This window comes from Lissotriton vulgaris, chromosome 6 (assembly GCF_964263255.1).
Source record: "Lissotriton vulgaris chromosome 6, aLisVul1.2, whole genome shotgun sequence".
NCBI classification, from domain to species: Eukaryota; Metazoa; Chordata; class Amphibia; order Caudata; family Salamandridae; genus Lissotriton; species Lissotriton vulgaris.
The window spans coordinates 678,672,451-678,687,172 of NC_141694.1; the positions used below are offsets into that span (position 1 = coordinate 678,672,451).

The 14,722-nt window shown below is 48.6% G+C and overlaps 1 protein-coding gene across 1 annotated transcript in view; it reads right to left on the bottom strand.

Moving 5' to 3' along the window:
• Positions 1–14,722, bottom strand: part of GRIK2 (glutamate ionotropic receptor kainate type subunit 2) — a 1,496,154-nt gene that overhangs the window by 717,806 nt on the left and 763,626 nt on the right. The gene's annotated exons all lie outside the window — the stretch shown is intronic.

Consider the following 14,722-nt stretch of genomic DNA (forward strand, 5'->3'; position numbering starts at 1 on the left):
CTATCCCAAGAGGGAAGGCACCTGGCCCAGATTGCATTCCAGCCGATTTATTTCATCAGGACCAAGACCTTTGGGTTCCATATCTGGTTCAGTTGGTTAATGCCTTAGCCTCTGGTGCCAGAGTCCCTGAATCCTGGGCTGGGGCTGAAATATTGCCCATATATAAGAAAGGCGATAGGTCGGTTCCCTCCAACTACCGGCCTATCAGCCTTATAGACGCGGTACAAAAAATCATAGCCCGTCTTGTCCTTGCCAGGATTCATGAATGGATAGATACACACAATATTTTAACACCACTACAGGCTGGATTCAGGTCTCATGTGAGCACCTTAGATCAGGCCTATCGTTTTATGCTTCTCTACTGGAAGACGGTTTTTTAAGGTAAGGGCAATCTATTTGCAGCCTTCGTAGATCTCAGGTCTGCCTTTGACCTTGTGCCGAGGGCTGGTTTATGGAAGTGCTTATTAGATATGGGCATGCCAGCCCCTCTCGTCAGCCTGCTAATTAGCCTACACAGGAATACCTTTGCCCAGGTACGTTGGGGCAAACCAGGGGAGGTGACTGATAGGTTTTCTGTGGCCAAAGGTGTTAGGCAAGGCTGTGTTTTAGCCCCTACCCTTTTTTCGTTATATATTATTAGGGTTGTTAATTATTTTGCCAATCACCCCACAGACGCCCCGTCACTAGCAGGAATGAAAATTCCTCTACTCATGTTCGCTGACGACACTCTTCTAATATCTAAAACCAGACAGGGTCTCCAGCAGGCCCTGTCTAGGTTTGAGTTATTCTGTCATGAACATGAGTTGGAGGTAAATGTTTCCAAGACTAAGTTTATGGTCCTAAGATGCCACAACCAGATCACCGCAAGGGTCACAATGGGGGGTATGCCCCTGGAACAAATGAAGCTGTTTACATACTTAGGAGTTACATTTAGTGAGACCTTAAGCTGGACTCCCCAGGTTGAGCTTATGGCCTTGAAACATTTGCAGATAGGTGGTGCTCTGATCAAAGAGCACAAAGGCTCTTTTACTCGGCCTATTTCACCCCTAATTAAGATTTATGGTTCCAAGGTTCTTCCCTCCATTCTTTATGGGGCGGAACTATGGGGTTTTAGTAATCTGGACCCGTTGAGATTAGCCCAAAACAAATTTCTCAGGGTGGCCACTGGTTTTCCGCAGTCAACCCCAAGGATCCCGCTTATGTATGATCTTGGGTGTTTACCGGTGGAGGATCAGGCTAGATTTCGCCCACTGGCGTTCTGGAGGCGCCTATGGACGACGCCGGAACTCAACCTGTATGCCAGGGCATGCTTAGATGTCAGAAATATTTCTGGCTCATCAAACATAAGCTGGTTTAGGGATTTAAGATCAACCCTCTATGCCCTAGGGTTAAGCGAACTATGGGTATCTCCAGATTCAGCAGTCTTTCCCCCAAAGAAAATATTAAAAGTGCTGTATTGGGACTGGGTGACCTCAAACCGTCATGAGAGATTGCCTGAAAACAACCTTTCCAGTAGATTCATCGACCTTAAAGATGCCCCCAAGCTCGAAAAATATTGGGACCTGATTACCAAACCAATGGATCGCAAATTGTTCCACCAGTTTAGATGTGGTACGCTTCCATTAAGGGTGTTTACCAATAAATGGTGCTCAAGTGGGTCAGGGTGCTGTCCACATTGTCATGACCTGGGTGAAAGTGTAAATCATTTTTTGTTTGTATGCCCTTTGTACGCTGCTCCTAGGTTCAAATGGCTTAGCCCGGTCTGCAGAATCCTGGGTACCCGCTCAGCTATTGAGGCCAGTAGAATCCTAAGAACCAACCTAACTCCACTCATTGTAGTTGGTGTGGCAAAATACCTTGGATGGGCGTGGTTGATTAGAATGAGGTATTTAAAAAATAACTAGCATCAGGTTTGCCATTGAGTTTTGTTCACTCAAATACGATTATTTATTATACGTCTATGGTCTTCCAGGTTTTTAGCTTGTGTCTTTTTAAAAACTCCTGTACCCATTATAAGAATGTCTGTTCAAATTGATTTAATACGTATTAATGTTTTTAAAAACTGTATATTCTTTTTATTATGTATATTTTGTATGTACGTCTTTTATGATGAAACAATCGAATAAAGACTTCTTAAATGGTAAATGGCTGTCAGGATTCCTGTTCGGCTCCAGTTGTTTGACCCCCTTCCTTGGTCTTTCAGGAGTAGTACTGACTGACGAGCTTTCTTCTCTTGGCACCTCAGCGTTTCCGGCCTCCCGCGCCTCCAGTTCAGGCTCCGCAACCGCATCCCTCGGATCTGAAGTCTTCTTGAACCACAACATGTTCTGGGCTATGCGTTGATGACCCTTCTCCGCAACCACCAGAGTACCTTTTATCCTCACCACCTTCCAACGGTCACACTCGAAAGGTGTGAAGAACTTGGACCCTGGGTGTCGATCTTTTCCCACCACATAGTCTCCCACCTGGATGTCCGCCGGTCGGGCCTTTCTTTTCTTACTGGCTCGTTCAATGTTGCTCTGGAGTCGGGCCTGCGATGTCTCGACATCCAAAACGGCCAGAGTCCAGACTTCACTGCTGGGTATTCCATCACACACAGCTCTTTTTAACAGCAGAACGTGGGGCGCACATTTGGCTGTGCAGTGAGGCGTTTGTCGGTAGACCCTCAAAAACTGATGCAAGTGGTTCTCCAAATGGCTCCCTTGAGCCACCCCAATCCTCAGGGCTTTATTCAATGTCCTCATGAACCGCTCTAAGTCCCTGTTCACTTGAGGCCACTGCGGCGTTATTTTCCGATGCCGTATGCCATGCTGGTCAAGAAACTCACAAAATTCCTGTCCTTGGAAGGGCGACCCGTTGTCTGTTTGGATTTCCTCAGGCAGCCCCAGCAGGGCAAGGGTCTTTTCTAGAGACGGCAGGAGACATTCAAAAGCAGTGGATGAGACTTCTTCCACTACGGGGAATTTGGAATGGCTGTCCACCAACACCATCATTAGCCTTCCATCCGGAAAACTCCCAAAAATCCAAACTCACCCTCACCCAGGGTGACCTGCTCGGACCCTCCATCAGGACTGGCACATCTGGCGGGTCAGCCCCCGTTATCAAACAGGCATGGCACTTCCGTACTTTTTCCTCCACTAACCGATCTACACCGGGGAACCACACTTTTGTTCGCAGGCGAGCTTTGGTTTTCTCGACCACCTGGTGTTCTTTGGTGCGCCAGATCCACGGTCCGGTCTTGTAGGGCAGCAGGTATGACAATGCACAGGCCTCTCAAGATTATGCCATCTTCCGCAGCACTCAGCTCTTCTCGACACCTCCACATGCTCTCCCAGTACTCTTTGTTATCGGCCAATCTGCGGTCATTACCACAGAGGAACCATTTCCACTGGTAGTCCCGTAGTGTTCGGGCCACTGCCTGTAAACACTCGTTTCTTAGCGATTCCTTCTGGGTGCCTTCTAACAGCAGAGCTTGGGGCGGGGCCTCTTCCACTAGTTGCCTCATATACACCTCGGCTCCTTCCTCCACCTCTGGTCCCTGGACTCCAAGCGGCGCCTGGGGGTGTCATGACAGATAGTCAACGGGGTTGCTTTCCCCCGGGCGGTACACCACCTCAAACCATTACTGCTGAATTTGCACAGTCCATCTTTTAATTCGTGGAGGCCCATTTCTTGCCGCTCCTGCAAAAAGAGGCACCAGCGGTTTGTGGTCTGTCACCACCATAAACGTGTGTCCACACAAGTAGATGTGAAAATGTTGACACGCCCACCGGATGGCCAATGCTTCCCTCTCAATCTGGGTATAGCAGGTCTCCACTGCGGTAAGCGCTCGACTGGCATATGCAATAGGCACCACTCATCCTGCTCATTCCTCTGATAGAGCACTGCCCCAAGCCCCATGAGGCTCACATCCACGATCAACTCCGTGGCCGCTCCTGGATAAAAATAGGACACTGTCGCTCCATTTAGAAGCACTTCCTTCACATCGGCAAATGCTTGTGCCTCCTTCTCAGTCCACTGCCACACTCTGTCCTTTTAGGTGAGCTGTCTGAGAGGTTCTGATATCGTGGCCAATCGAGGAATGAATCAGCCACAGTAGTTGGCCATCCCTAAGAAGCTCCGTACTTCTGATGGTGTCTGAGGGATAGCGGCCGTCCGGATGGCCTCCACCTTAGCCGGATCCACCTGTAATCCCTACACCGAAAACCGATGTCCAAAAAACTCGACCTCCTTGGTATAGAACTCACACTTCTTCTGGTGAAGAGTTAGGCTTTGCTCCGCGAGCTGCTTCAAAGTAGCCCTCAATCTCCCATGGTGTTCTTCCAGTGACTTCGAGAAAATCAGAATGTCATCACTGACATTGAGGACACCCACGAGGCCCGATAGCGCCTCTTGAACTGCCTCCTGGAACACCTCCGCTGACTCTCCAAAACTTAGCCTTTTGAAACAACAAAGTCCCACATGCGTTGAAAAAGTAGTGATGTATCAGCTCTCCTCAGCCAGCACCAACTGGTGGTACACTTTCGAGAACCATTGGGACCCATTTAAATCAGTCACAATTTCGTCAATGGTCGGTGTGATGCGTCTCTCTCAGTGGATAGCCTTGTTTGGCAGCCTCATGTTCACACACAACCTGATGGCCCCGGGCTGTTTCGGTTTGGGTGCTATCACCAACGGCGACACCCACGGCGTAGGGCCGGAAACCTTCTAAGTCAACCTCTCACTCCAGCAGGTCCAGCTCATCTTCCACCAGAGGTCTCAGATGGAAGGGCACCCTCCAGTGGCGGAGCGCTACGGGCTTGACAGACTCATCGATGTGAAGTTGGACCTCAACTCCCTTCAGGCAACCCAGCCCCTTGAACAGCTCCACAAATTCTTCAAGAATTTGGTCCACCTGTGACTGCTGTATGTGCTTCGCAAACATTACCAGCCCAAAGTCCTCTGCCGTGGGGCAGCTTAATAATTAGCCGGCCTGATCGCAGGTGACATAGAATCGAGTGGCTGTGACCCTGTCCTTGTACTTCACCTCTGCGTCGACGGAGCCCTGTAGTGGAATCGCAGTACTTCCTCCATACGTGAGAATTTTGGCGGTAGTTGGCATTAACCAAGGCCGCTGGTGGAGCTTCCTGTATTGTGCAGCGTCAAGGATGTTCACAGATGCCTCCATGTTGATCATTGCCCTCACACACGACTCTCCTATCCACACTAGGCATTTAGGTAGTGGTCTCCTGGGAGGTGTTCACCCCCGTGATGTGTGAAAGGACGAACAGATTATCCTCCTCCTCGTCAGTGGTTGACAACTGTTGACCGGGACTGTTTCCCTCCTCTTCCTCCGGCACGATCTTGGTCGAATTTGTGAATTTCAGCCCTGGGGGCTTACTTCCCCCCGCGGTGTCCCGCTCTGGCACACCTTTGCAAAATATCCATACTTTTTGCACTTGAGGCATTGCCTTCCTTGGGCCGGGCACACTCTCGGAGCATGCGCCCCATGCCACAGTTCCGACACTCACGCTTCTGGCGCCTTCCTTCCTGCTTGGCCCCAGTTCCAGCCACTTGTGCTTTGGATTTATTAAGTGCCTCGACCCTCTCCTCCTTGATAGGTGTCAGGAACACCGGCTGCACTCCCGCCAACTTCCTCGCCAGCACCGCCCCATCTCACCTAAACGCACATCCGCCAGCTCATGTGACCTTCCTAGTACAAGTATCTCATCCAACGTGATTCCTGGCTGCCGTAATATTAATTTGCACAGCTCTATTGACCTACACCCCGCAATCAGCTGGCCCGGGTCTCAAAGGCTTGATCGACCACCACACAGGCGCTGGCCAACTTCCTCAGTCTAGCAAAGAACAAGTTGATCGATTCATCAGCCCGCTGTTTCGCTTGTCTCAACTTGAAATGTTCAAAATCGGGGTTTACTTGCTGATCAAAATGGCGGTTCAGGGCCTGGACCACCTTTTCATAGTCGTCACTTTCACCCTTATCCGGCCATCCATCAACAACAGCAACAACCTCTTCACTGCATTGTCAGTCTCTCGGATTGCGACAAAGTAGTTTTCGAGCTGCTCCAACCACTTCTTTTAACGCGGAGCTGCCGTTGAGGGATCCGCAAGCTGACTGAACTCCGGGAGTGGCTTTGCCGTCTTGCAACTTGGCTGTCCTCGGGCCCACTCGGGGCAACCTCCCTCACTGGGGAATCAGGCATCCCCGCTGGGCGCTACACACCGCACTGCTGGGTTGAGCAGGAACTAAGGCACTCTGGCTTCACCAGGTCACACTCGCCCGCCCAACTGAAAGCCAAGGCCAGCCTACGCACTGTACACGCAGCGGCCTGCGGGGCTTGATCTCACCCACGTTCCCAATGTGGTGCCCCCAGAAACACTGGTGCTATGGTGTCCCCGGGAGGGTGCAACCAAGTGGTTTCCCTGGGACTGCGGTCGGGGCTACAACCGTCTTCTAGGGATTGTTCGGAGGGGAAAGCCTAACTACTAACGGCACCGCATGAATAAGGGGTGTCCACACAGTTACTCTGTCGGTGCCGTCAGCCAGGTGGCTCTGACATCACCCTTTATTAAATACTCCCCGGTCCAAGCCCGGCCCAGGGAGTTGACTGCGATACAAAATATAGTAGCGGCAGGGTGGCTCACTACAAAAGTGACAAGTGTTTAATATAGTGAGCATGATCAAGCAATGAACATAAGCATGGGCGGAAAATCCGTTCCGCTCGCGGATTTTGCGGATTTTCGGGAAATTCGCAATCCGCGAGATTCGCGAATCTCCCGCAAAATCCGCAAATCCGCGAGCAGCGGATTTTGCTCGCACTGCTCGCACTGTTCGCGTGAGTTCGCGCCCCGCGAATAAGTGCAAAATTGCAGAAATACGATCTTAGCAAAACTGAAAGTAACTACTTACCAGGTTCAAAAGTTCAGGCTCATCATTAGTAGCCATTTCCTGTAGTGCTTCCTGAGGGGCCCCTCCAGAGTTCAGTTGCCAGTTGAAACTATTATGTGACCCTGCTCTGAACCTCAGAATAGTTACACATATGCCACAAAGGTCCTGAATTACAGCTAAGGGAGACAAGCAGGAGCCAGGCTGGAAGTTAAAATCCATTAATCAACCCCTAATTCATTATTGTCAGTTGGGGCAGGGCAGGTGTTGTAACTAATTTTGCAACAATGAAAGCACTTAGCAAGTGCAAAAGATCACTAATCAGGGCGCACTAAGGAAGCAGGTGCCAGCTAAAAAAATATTCTGTGACACATTAATCAGCCCCAAATTAATTCAGGTCACTTGAGGCAGGGAAGGTGTGCTTTGCTTTGCCGAAAATAATGTACACTGGACAACCAGAGGGTGTGGTGATGAAACAGAGGGTGGCAAATCCGCAAAATTCGCGAACGCGAGATCCGCAAAATTCGCCCATGCTTAAATGAACACCACCAGCTAGGCAAGACCCGCTTTTACAGAGCTCCTCAGGCAGACACATATACCTCTGAACACACTTGTCTAGGTCTGGCCAACACAACACATTCTATCAATGTTGTGCACCCAGAAATTGCAAACTAGACTCATAACAATTGTGAACACTCTCTGACGTACACAAACAGGCCAACAGAAATAAGCATCTGGCTTTTCTTTTACTTCTAGGCTGCTACCTTTAAAGCGCTGTCCATCAACTCCATTACACTCAGTGCAGCCCTCAACACCACTGCTCCAGGAAGCAGATGGCCTTTACATGTATGTTTCTCAATCTGTAGGTCCAGCTCTCAGACTCACATTTTCAGGCTCTGGGCTCCAGTCTGGAGTGTCCATGTGTGAATACTCTCTCTAAACAGAAGCTTTACAGCTGTGCCACTTGAACACAACTCACCCTACCACCTGCACTTCATTTTCTTGGCCAAAGCTTGCCTTGCGAGCACAGGCCATGAAATGCTATCTTGCATTCATTACATGTTCATTTTTGTCATACATGCCACTTTCTTGAAACACCAAACTGTTATAGTTTGCAAAATCTAGACTTACATTTAAAGGCAGCTACCAGTCCAAAACCAAAGCAAAGAGGAAATGAAATCAAGTACTTTCACTAGGCGGCTCAACTTTTATCTTTTTCCTCTTTGTGTTGCAGGTACTTACCTAGAGCAGCCATGCTAGATATAATTGCGTTTCATAACTCTATTAAACCATATTTGATTCATTCTTCCTGCAAATATGATCGATGGATACGTAATGCTGACTTGTATCTTAAATTATGGTTCCATGTGTGGTTCACTGGAGAAGTGTGGCTCAATGGTTAGAGCGGCAGACCCTGATGCAGAGGTCTAGCCCGGGACCAGGGTTCAATTCCCCACCTCGGTGGGTCTTGGGCTCAAAACTTCCACGGACCTGATAATTCACGCCTTGGTGCCTATTCCAATCATGGAGTCCCACTCTGCAACTCTGGGCAATAGCTTGCTTAATCTCCACAACGGCACCCACAACGCTAAGGATGCCTGGCCTCCACCTTGGGGGTGCTCAGGAGCTGACGCCTCACAGGGAAAGCCAGGATGGGTTCCACAGCGGTATTCGTACAAGCGCCTTGAGACCCTTGCGGGTGAGTAGTGCGCTATACAAGTATACATTTACATTCCATCACATCAGCTGTGGAGCTAATCTGAATAGTTTTCTAAGTTAATATTATAACTACAATTATTAAAAGACAATAAGGGCCTGAATCACAAAGGTAAAAATACAATTTTTTTATATGTTTACTCCTTTTTGGTATTCACAAATAGTAACTGTACGACTACAGAGACTCCACAGTAGGGATGGGGAACTCTGAACATAGGCCTGTCCTGTCTTTATATAGGCAGAGAAGCAAAGCGACACATTAAGTTGGGTTTGTGCCTGGAATGATTGGACCTCAAACAACAAAACATTTTATGCATTCACAATAAATTGCACACCACTTTTAGAAGAATTGTGAAAATTAGATGTATTAATTCCTGCACAGCAGTCTTATAAGTCAATTAAGAATAAATGTGTAAGCTACACATAAAACAACAACAAAAACAAAAATAAATGGGTGTGAGCAATACATATAAATAAGTCTTATAAGTAAGCCATCCGGTATTCAAAGTCAAAGCTCAATACCCTGGAGAAGGGGCTAAAGCACTACAATTACCGGCCATTCATTTCATTTTTCATTTCATAATCTTTATTTCGGTATGTTAGAACCATAAAAATACATAAAAACATCAATTAATATAATTGCAAAATCCAAATAGAAGTACAAGCAAGCAATTTATACAAGAAAGCATGGATGGGGGGTATCTAATCCTTGCATCTTTAAAACATTAATTTAAATAAATTAAAAAGGCATCAAGAATAAAAAGAGAAATACATGTAATGTTCGAGGTTATAGTCCATAGCTAGTCATAAAAATTTCAATATTATTAAAACGTTAAGCAATTGGTATATATACACTTAATAGTTCAGGGAGCAATACAAATAACAATGTCATCTTATTGGGACTGCTATGTTGTTTTGAGCAATTCCATCGCAATACGGAAGTTACCGGCCATTCACTTGAGTGCCAAAGTGAAAAGGTTGTAACAGATTGCCAGGATCATTGCAGCGGTGTCTACACACAAATGAATCAACACTAGTCCGTGCCATGACAGAACAACATTTGCTATTGCCAGGTTTGAAGAATCGATCTGTTTACCTTGAATGCTCTTAACTTCTTTTAGCTGGCTCAAGAAGCAATATTTATCCATGGAAATGCTAAACACCAAGCCCAGAGGGCTACTGTTCCTCTAGATTGTGTCAAATTGTAACTGACAAATGTTTAAATAGTTTTGATTTCTTTGCAAAGAACACTAGTATCAAAGCTATGTAGTTTGAAACACAACAAAACAAACTTCAGCATTGTACAGACATCTTCTAAATTCATACAGTCATTCTTCATATGCACATAGGTAGACTAAGTCTTTTTAAAACAGTCACAAAATAACCCCATATTTGAAGAAAATTTTAATACCAGCGTTCTCATATTGCTAGACCATTATATATCTAGTGCTAAATTGTAAATGGGAAGCATGCTAACACTCGTAGGTCTGGGATCCCTAGCAGGCTGTTCTTGTGATCCTTCTCAGTGAAGATGGGCACCATGACACAGTCACACAGCAAGGAGTGAGTGGGATGAATGCAATGAGCAGTCAGTGTTTCCTCACAAAATAGAGTAAATCAAATGTTATCCTAACTTCCCATTTATTGAAACATGAAAGAGATGTTACATTCAAACATCTATCACTTGATGGATGGAATGAAGTTTACTTTTATACACAGACACATACACTTATTCTGTGTGGGACCACAAAGCTGCATGCGATAGAGGTACAGTGCATTTGCAGCCTGGTACATTGTATGTGCTGAGCCTAGTCAAACATTTAAATACAATAGCTGCAGTAGTTCCAAACCCATTGAGGTACAATGGGTTTATTTCTTATGGCCACCCTGCTTCTTGGTATGTGTCTGAGGGTTAACGTCACTGGCTAAAACAATGATCTGGGAGCATAAGGGATTCTGTGATTGGTATGTTAGCATTCAAATTATCCAAACACAATGCACAATTGTTAGGAGATAAAGTTGTACTTTGAAGTTTGGTGGGTTAGGAGCTCTGACACACGTATGTGCTTCCCATGCCTCTTTTTCTTTATGGTTGTATTGTGGGTTTTTGGGATGCTTGGGTTGTTTATTAAGGCATGTTGTGTTCCCTGTGCATGATGAGCATATTATTTGCGAAAGTGTTAGATTTCTTGCAATCTGCTCCTTGTTGAGCCCTTATTCCTAACATTCTCCGCTGTGGACCTTCTATTTTCACTAGGGTGGGAATTTATGTTGAGTATTTGGTGCTTTGGGTAATTCTTTTCAATAGTGGACATGTTTAGGTATGGGATAGGATAGTTTGTGTCTGAAATGGGATGCGTTTGAATGCTTTGATGAGCCTTCTGGGTATTTTGGTTACTGAATAGTCTATTACAGTGATAGCTAAGTGGGAGAAATATGTGATTGTTGTCTCCTCAGTTTAGTTGTAGTACTTTATTCAAGTTGCTGTTTGTTTTAAGGTCAGGGTTCATTTCTTTGTTTCTTGATTTTCGAGGATGAGTTCAGTTCTCTGTAGGACTCAAAGGATCTTATTTAGTGTTTGGAATAGAGCATACACCCTCACAAACATGATGGCTATCCAAACCGCCATATTACAAGTTCATTTTAATACCTGCATAGGATGAGTTCGGTCACAAAGGGTCTTATTTAGCATTTGGCATAGGGCATACACCCTCCCAAACGTGATAGCTATCAAAAACCACTATACTACAAGTGCATTACAGCCTCAAGAAATTGTAATATAGAAGACAAGACATCTGCCACTTTTAGATGGGACTATTCCACCCACCAAAGGTTAAATACGCCCCAATGTCTATTTCTGCAGCTGTCTGTCCATTCAGGTTTTTTGGAATATTTTCCTTGTTTTTTGAAGTAGTGCATCCCAATTTCTGTAACTTGGAAGATCTTCTTGTTATAATACCAAGAATCAGCAGATGGAATGTATGATGCACATAGAGAAATGTATATTTGTTGACATAAAAACCTAGAAAGTTTTAGCAGAGTATGGCTTGTGTGTCTGTCAATGATGAAGCACACAAAATGTGATGGGAGGCATGCTTGCAATTTGTCTAGCCACTGGTAATCGCTTGGGGTGACATCCCAATCCATCGATCCTTTGCTTACCATGCCATCTCAGTTTGGCCAGCCATATGCAAATCAGTTGTAACCCTGCTTCTCATGGGAACAGTTCAGCTCGGACTGCCAAGGCTGCCCATACTTTTGGGTTCCATGCTCAGTGTGTCAATCAATCAATCAATCAAGAGTATTTGTAAAGTGCGCTACTCACCCGCTAGGGTCTCACGGCGCTGGGGGGGTGAGGGGGGGGGGCTGCTACTGCTTGAAAAGCTAGGTCTTGAGTTGCTTCCTGAAGGAGAGATGGTCCTGGGTGAGTCGTAGGTGGGTGGGGAGGGTGTTCTAGGTCTTGGCTGCCAGGTAGGTGAAGGATCTTCCTGCGGTGGTCGTTCTGCGGATCCGTGGGACGGTGGCGAGGGCGAGGCTGGCGGAGCGGAGCTGGCGTGTAGAACGTGAGGCGGTTGTTGAGGTATTCGGGGCCCAAGTCGTGGAGAGTCTTGTGTGCGTGGGTGAGGAGTCTGAACGTGATCCGTTTGCTTACGGGCAGCCAGTGCAGGTCCCCCAGGTGGGCGGAGATGTGGCTGTGTCGGGGGATGTTCAAGACGAGTCGTGCTGAGGCGTTCTGGATGCGCTGGAGTCTTTTCTGTAGTTTGGCAGTGGTCCCAGCGTAGAGGGCGTTCCCGTAGTCCAGACGGCTGGTGACGAGGGCCTGGGTGACCGTTTTCCTGGTTCCAGTGGGGATCCAGCGGAAGATCTTCCGGAGCATGCGGAGAGTGTTGAAGCAGGAGGAGGTAACGGCGTTAACTTGCTTGGCCATCGTGAGGGAGGAGTCAAGGATGAAGCCCAGGTTGCGTTCGTGGGCTTTGGTGGGGGGCCCAGAGCACCAGGAGTCGTCCCAGGCGGAGATGGATGGGCCGAGGATGAGGACTTCCGTCTTGTCTGAGTTCAGTTTCAGGCGGCTGAGCTTCATCCAGTCTGCGATGTCTTTCATTCCGTCCTGGAAGCTGGCTCTGGCGGAGGTGGGCTCGTTGGTAAGGGAGAGGATCAGTTGGGTATCGTCGGCGTAGGAGATGATGCTGAGGTTGTGCTTGCGTGCGATGGCTGCCAGGGGGCTCATGTAGACGTTGAAGAGGGTGGGGCTGAGCGAGGAGCCTTGAGGTACGCCGCAGATGATCTTGGTGGCTTCTGTGAGGAAGGGCGGGAGACGGACTCTTTGGGTTCTGTCTGAGAGGAAGGAGGTGATCCATTCCAGGGCCTTTCCTTGGATCCCGGCGTGGCGGAGGCGGGTTGTCAGGGTGCGGTGGCAGACCGTGTCGAACGCAGCCGAAAGGTCGAGCAGGATGAGGGCGGCGGTTTCTCGGTTGTCCAGCAGGGTCCGGATGTCATCGGTGGCCCCGATGAGGGCGGTCTCGGTGCTGTGGTTCGCTCAGAGTCCAGACTGCGATGGGTCGAGGGAGCCGTTCGTCTCCAGGAAGGCTGTCAGCTGTTTGTTGACGGTTTCCTGATGACTTTTGCAGGGAAGGGGAGGAGCGAGATGGGGCGGAAGTTCTTGAGGTCTGAAGGGTCTGCTGTGGGTTTCTTCAGGAGGGCGCTGATCTCTGCCTGCTTCCAGCTCTCCGGGAAGGTGGTGGATATGAAGGAGTTGTTGATGATGTCACGAAGTTTGGGTGCGATGATGGAGTCGGCTTTGTTGAAGATGTGGTGTGGGCAGGGATCGGCTGGGGAGCCCGAGTGGATGGTGTTGATCGTGTGGGTGGTATCTTCCGTGCTGACCTGAGTCCAGGCGCACATGGTAGTGGTGGGGGGTGTAGGTTCAGTGGTGGGGTATGTGTTCTGAGCACCAAAGCTGTCGTGTATGTCGACGATCTTACGGTGAAAAAAGGTGGCCAGAGAGTTGCAGAGGTCTTGAGAAGGCGTGATGTCGTCGTTGCTGGCGTTGGGGTTGGAGAGCTCTTTCACGACATTGAAGAGTTCCGCGCTGTTGTGGGTCTTGTTGTCCAGTCGTTCTCTGAAGGATGACCTTTTGGTGGTGCGGATCAGCTGGTGGTGTTTGCGGGTGGCGTTCTTGAGGGCTGTCATGTTGTCCGTTGACTGGTTGTGGAGCCAGGCTTTCTCGAGGTCATGGCAGGATTTCTTGGAGTCTTTGACATCGTTGGTGAACCACGCGGCTTTCCTGCTGTTGAGGTTGCTGGGAGGGATTTTCAGTGGAGCAAGGGTGTCGGCGCAGTCGGTGATCCACTGTGTGAAGTTGCGTGCTCCTCCGTTGGGGTCCGTGGTGTTGGTGGGAGGGTTTAGGTGCAAGGAGGTGGTGAGTTGGTCGGTGGTGATCTTGCTCCAGCATCTTCGGAGGGTTTGTTGAGGGCGGGGTGGGTCATTGTTTTCCTGAAGTTGAAGTGTACGCAGCTGTGGTCGGTCCAGTGGAGCTCGGTGGTGTGGCTGAAGGAGATGTGATTGCTGGAGGGGAAGACAGGGTCGAGCGTGTGGCCGACGTAATGGGTGGGGGTGTTGACCAGTTGCTTGAATCCGAGGTTGGCAAGGTTGTCTAGTAGGGTGGTGGTGTTGTTGTCCTGGTCGTTCTCCAGGTGGAAATTGAGGTCTCCTAGGAGGATGTAGTTGGGGGAGGCGAGGGCGAGTGGGCTGATGAAGTCTGCAATGGCCTCGCTGAAGTGTGAGCGTGGTCCCGGGGGTCTGTAGATGAGGGTTCCTCTGAGGGTTGTCTTGGGGTCGGTGTGAATCTGGAAGTGCAGGTGCTCTGCGGTGGTGAGGGTGTCGTCGGTGTTGGTCGTGATGCGGATAGTGTTTCTGTGGGCGATGGCGATGCCTCCTCCGGTCTGGTTGACGCGGTCCCTCCGGATGATCTTGTAGCCGTCCGGGATGGCAATGGCGATGTCGGGGGCTGAGGAGGCGTTCATTCAGGTTTCCGTGAAGAAGGCGACGTCTGGTGCCGTTTTGTCCAGGAGGTCCCATAGCTTGACGGCGTGCCTGTGGATGGAGCGGGTGTTGAGCAGG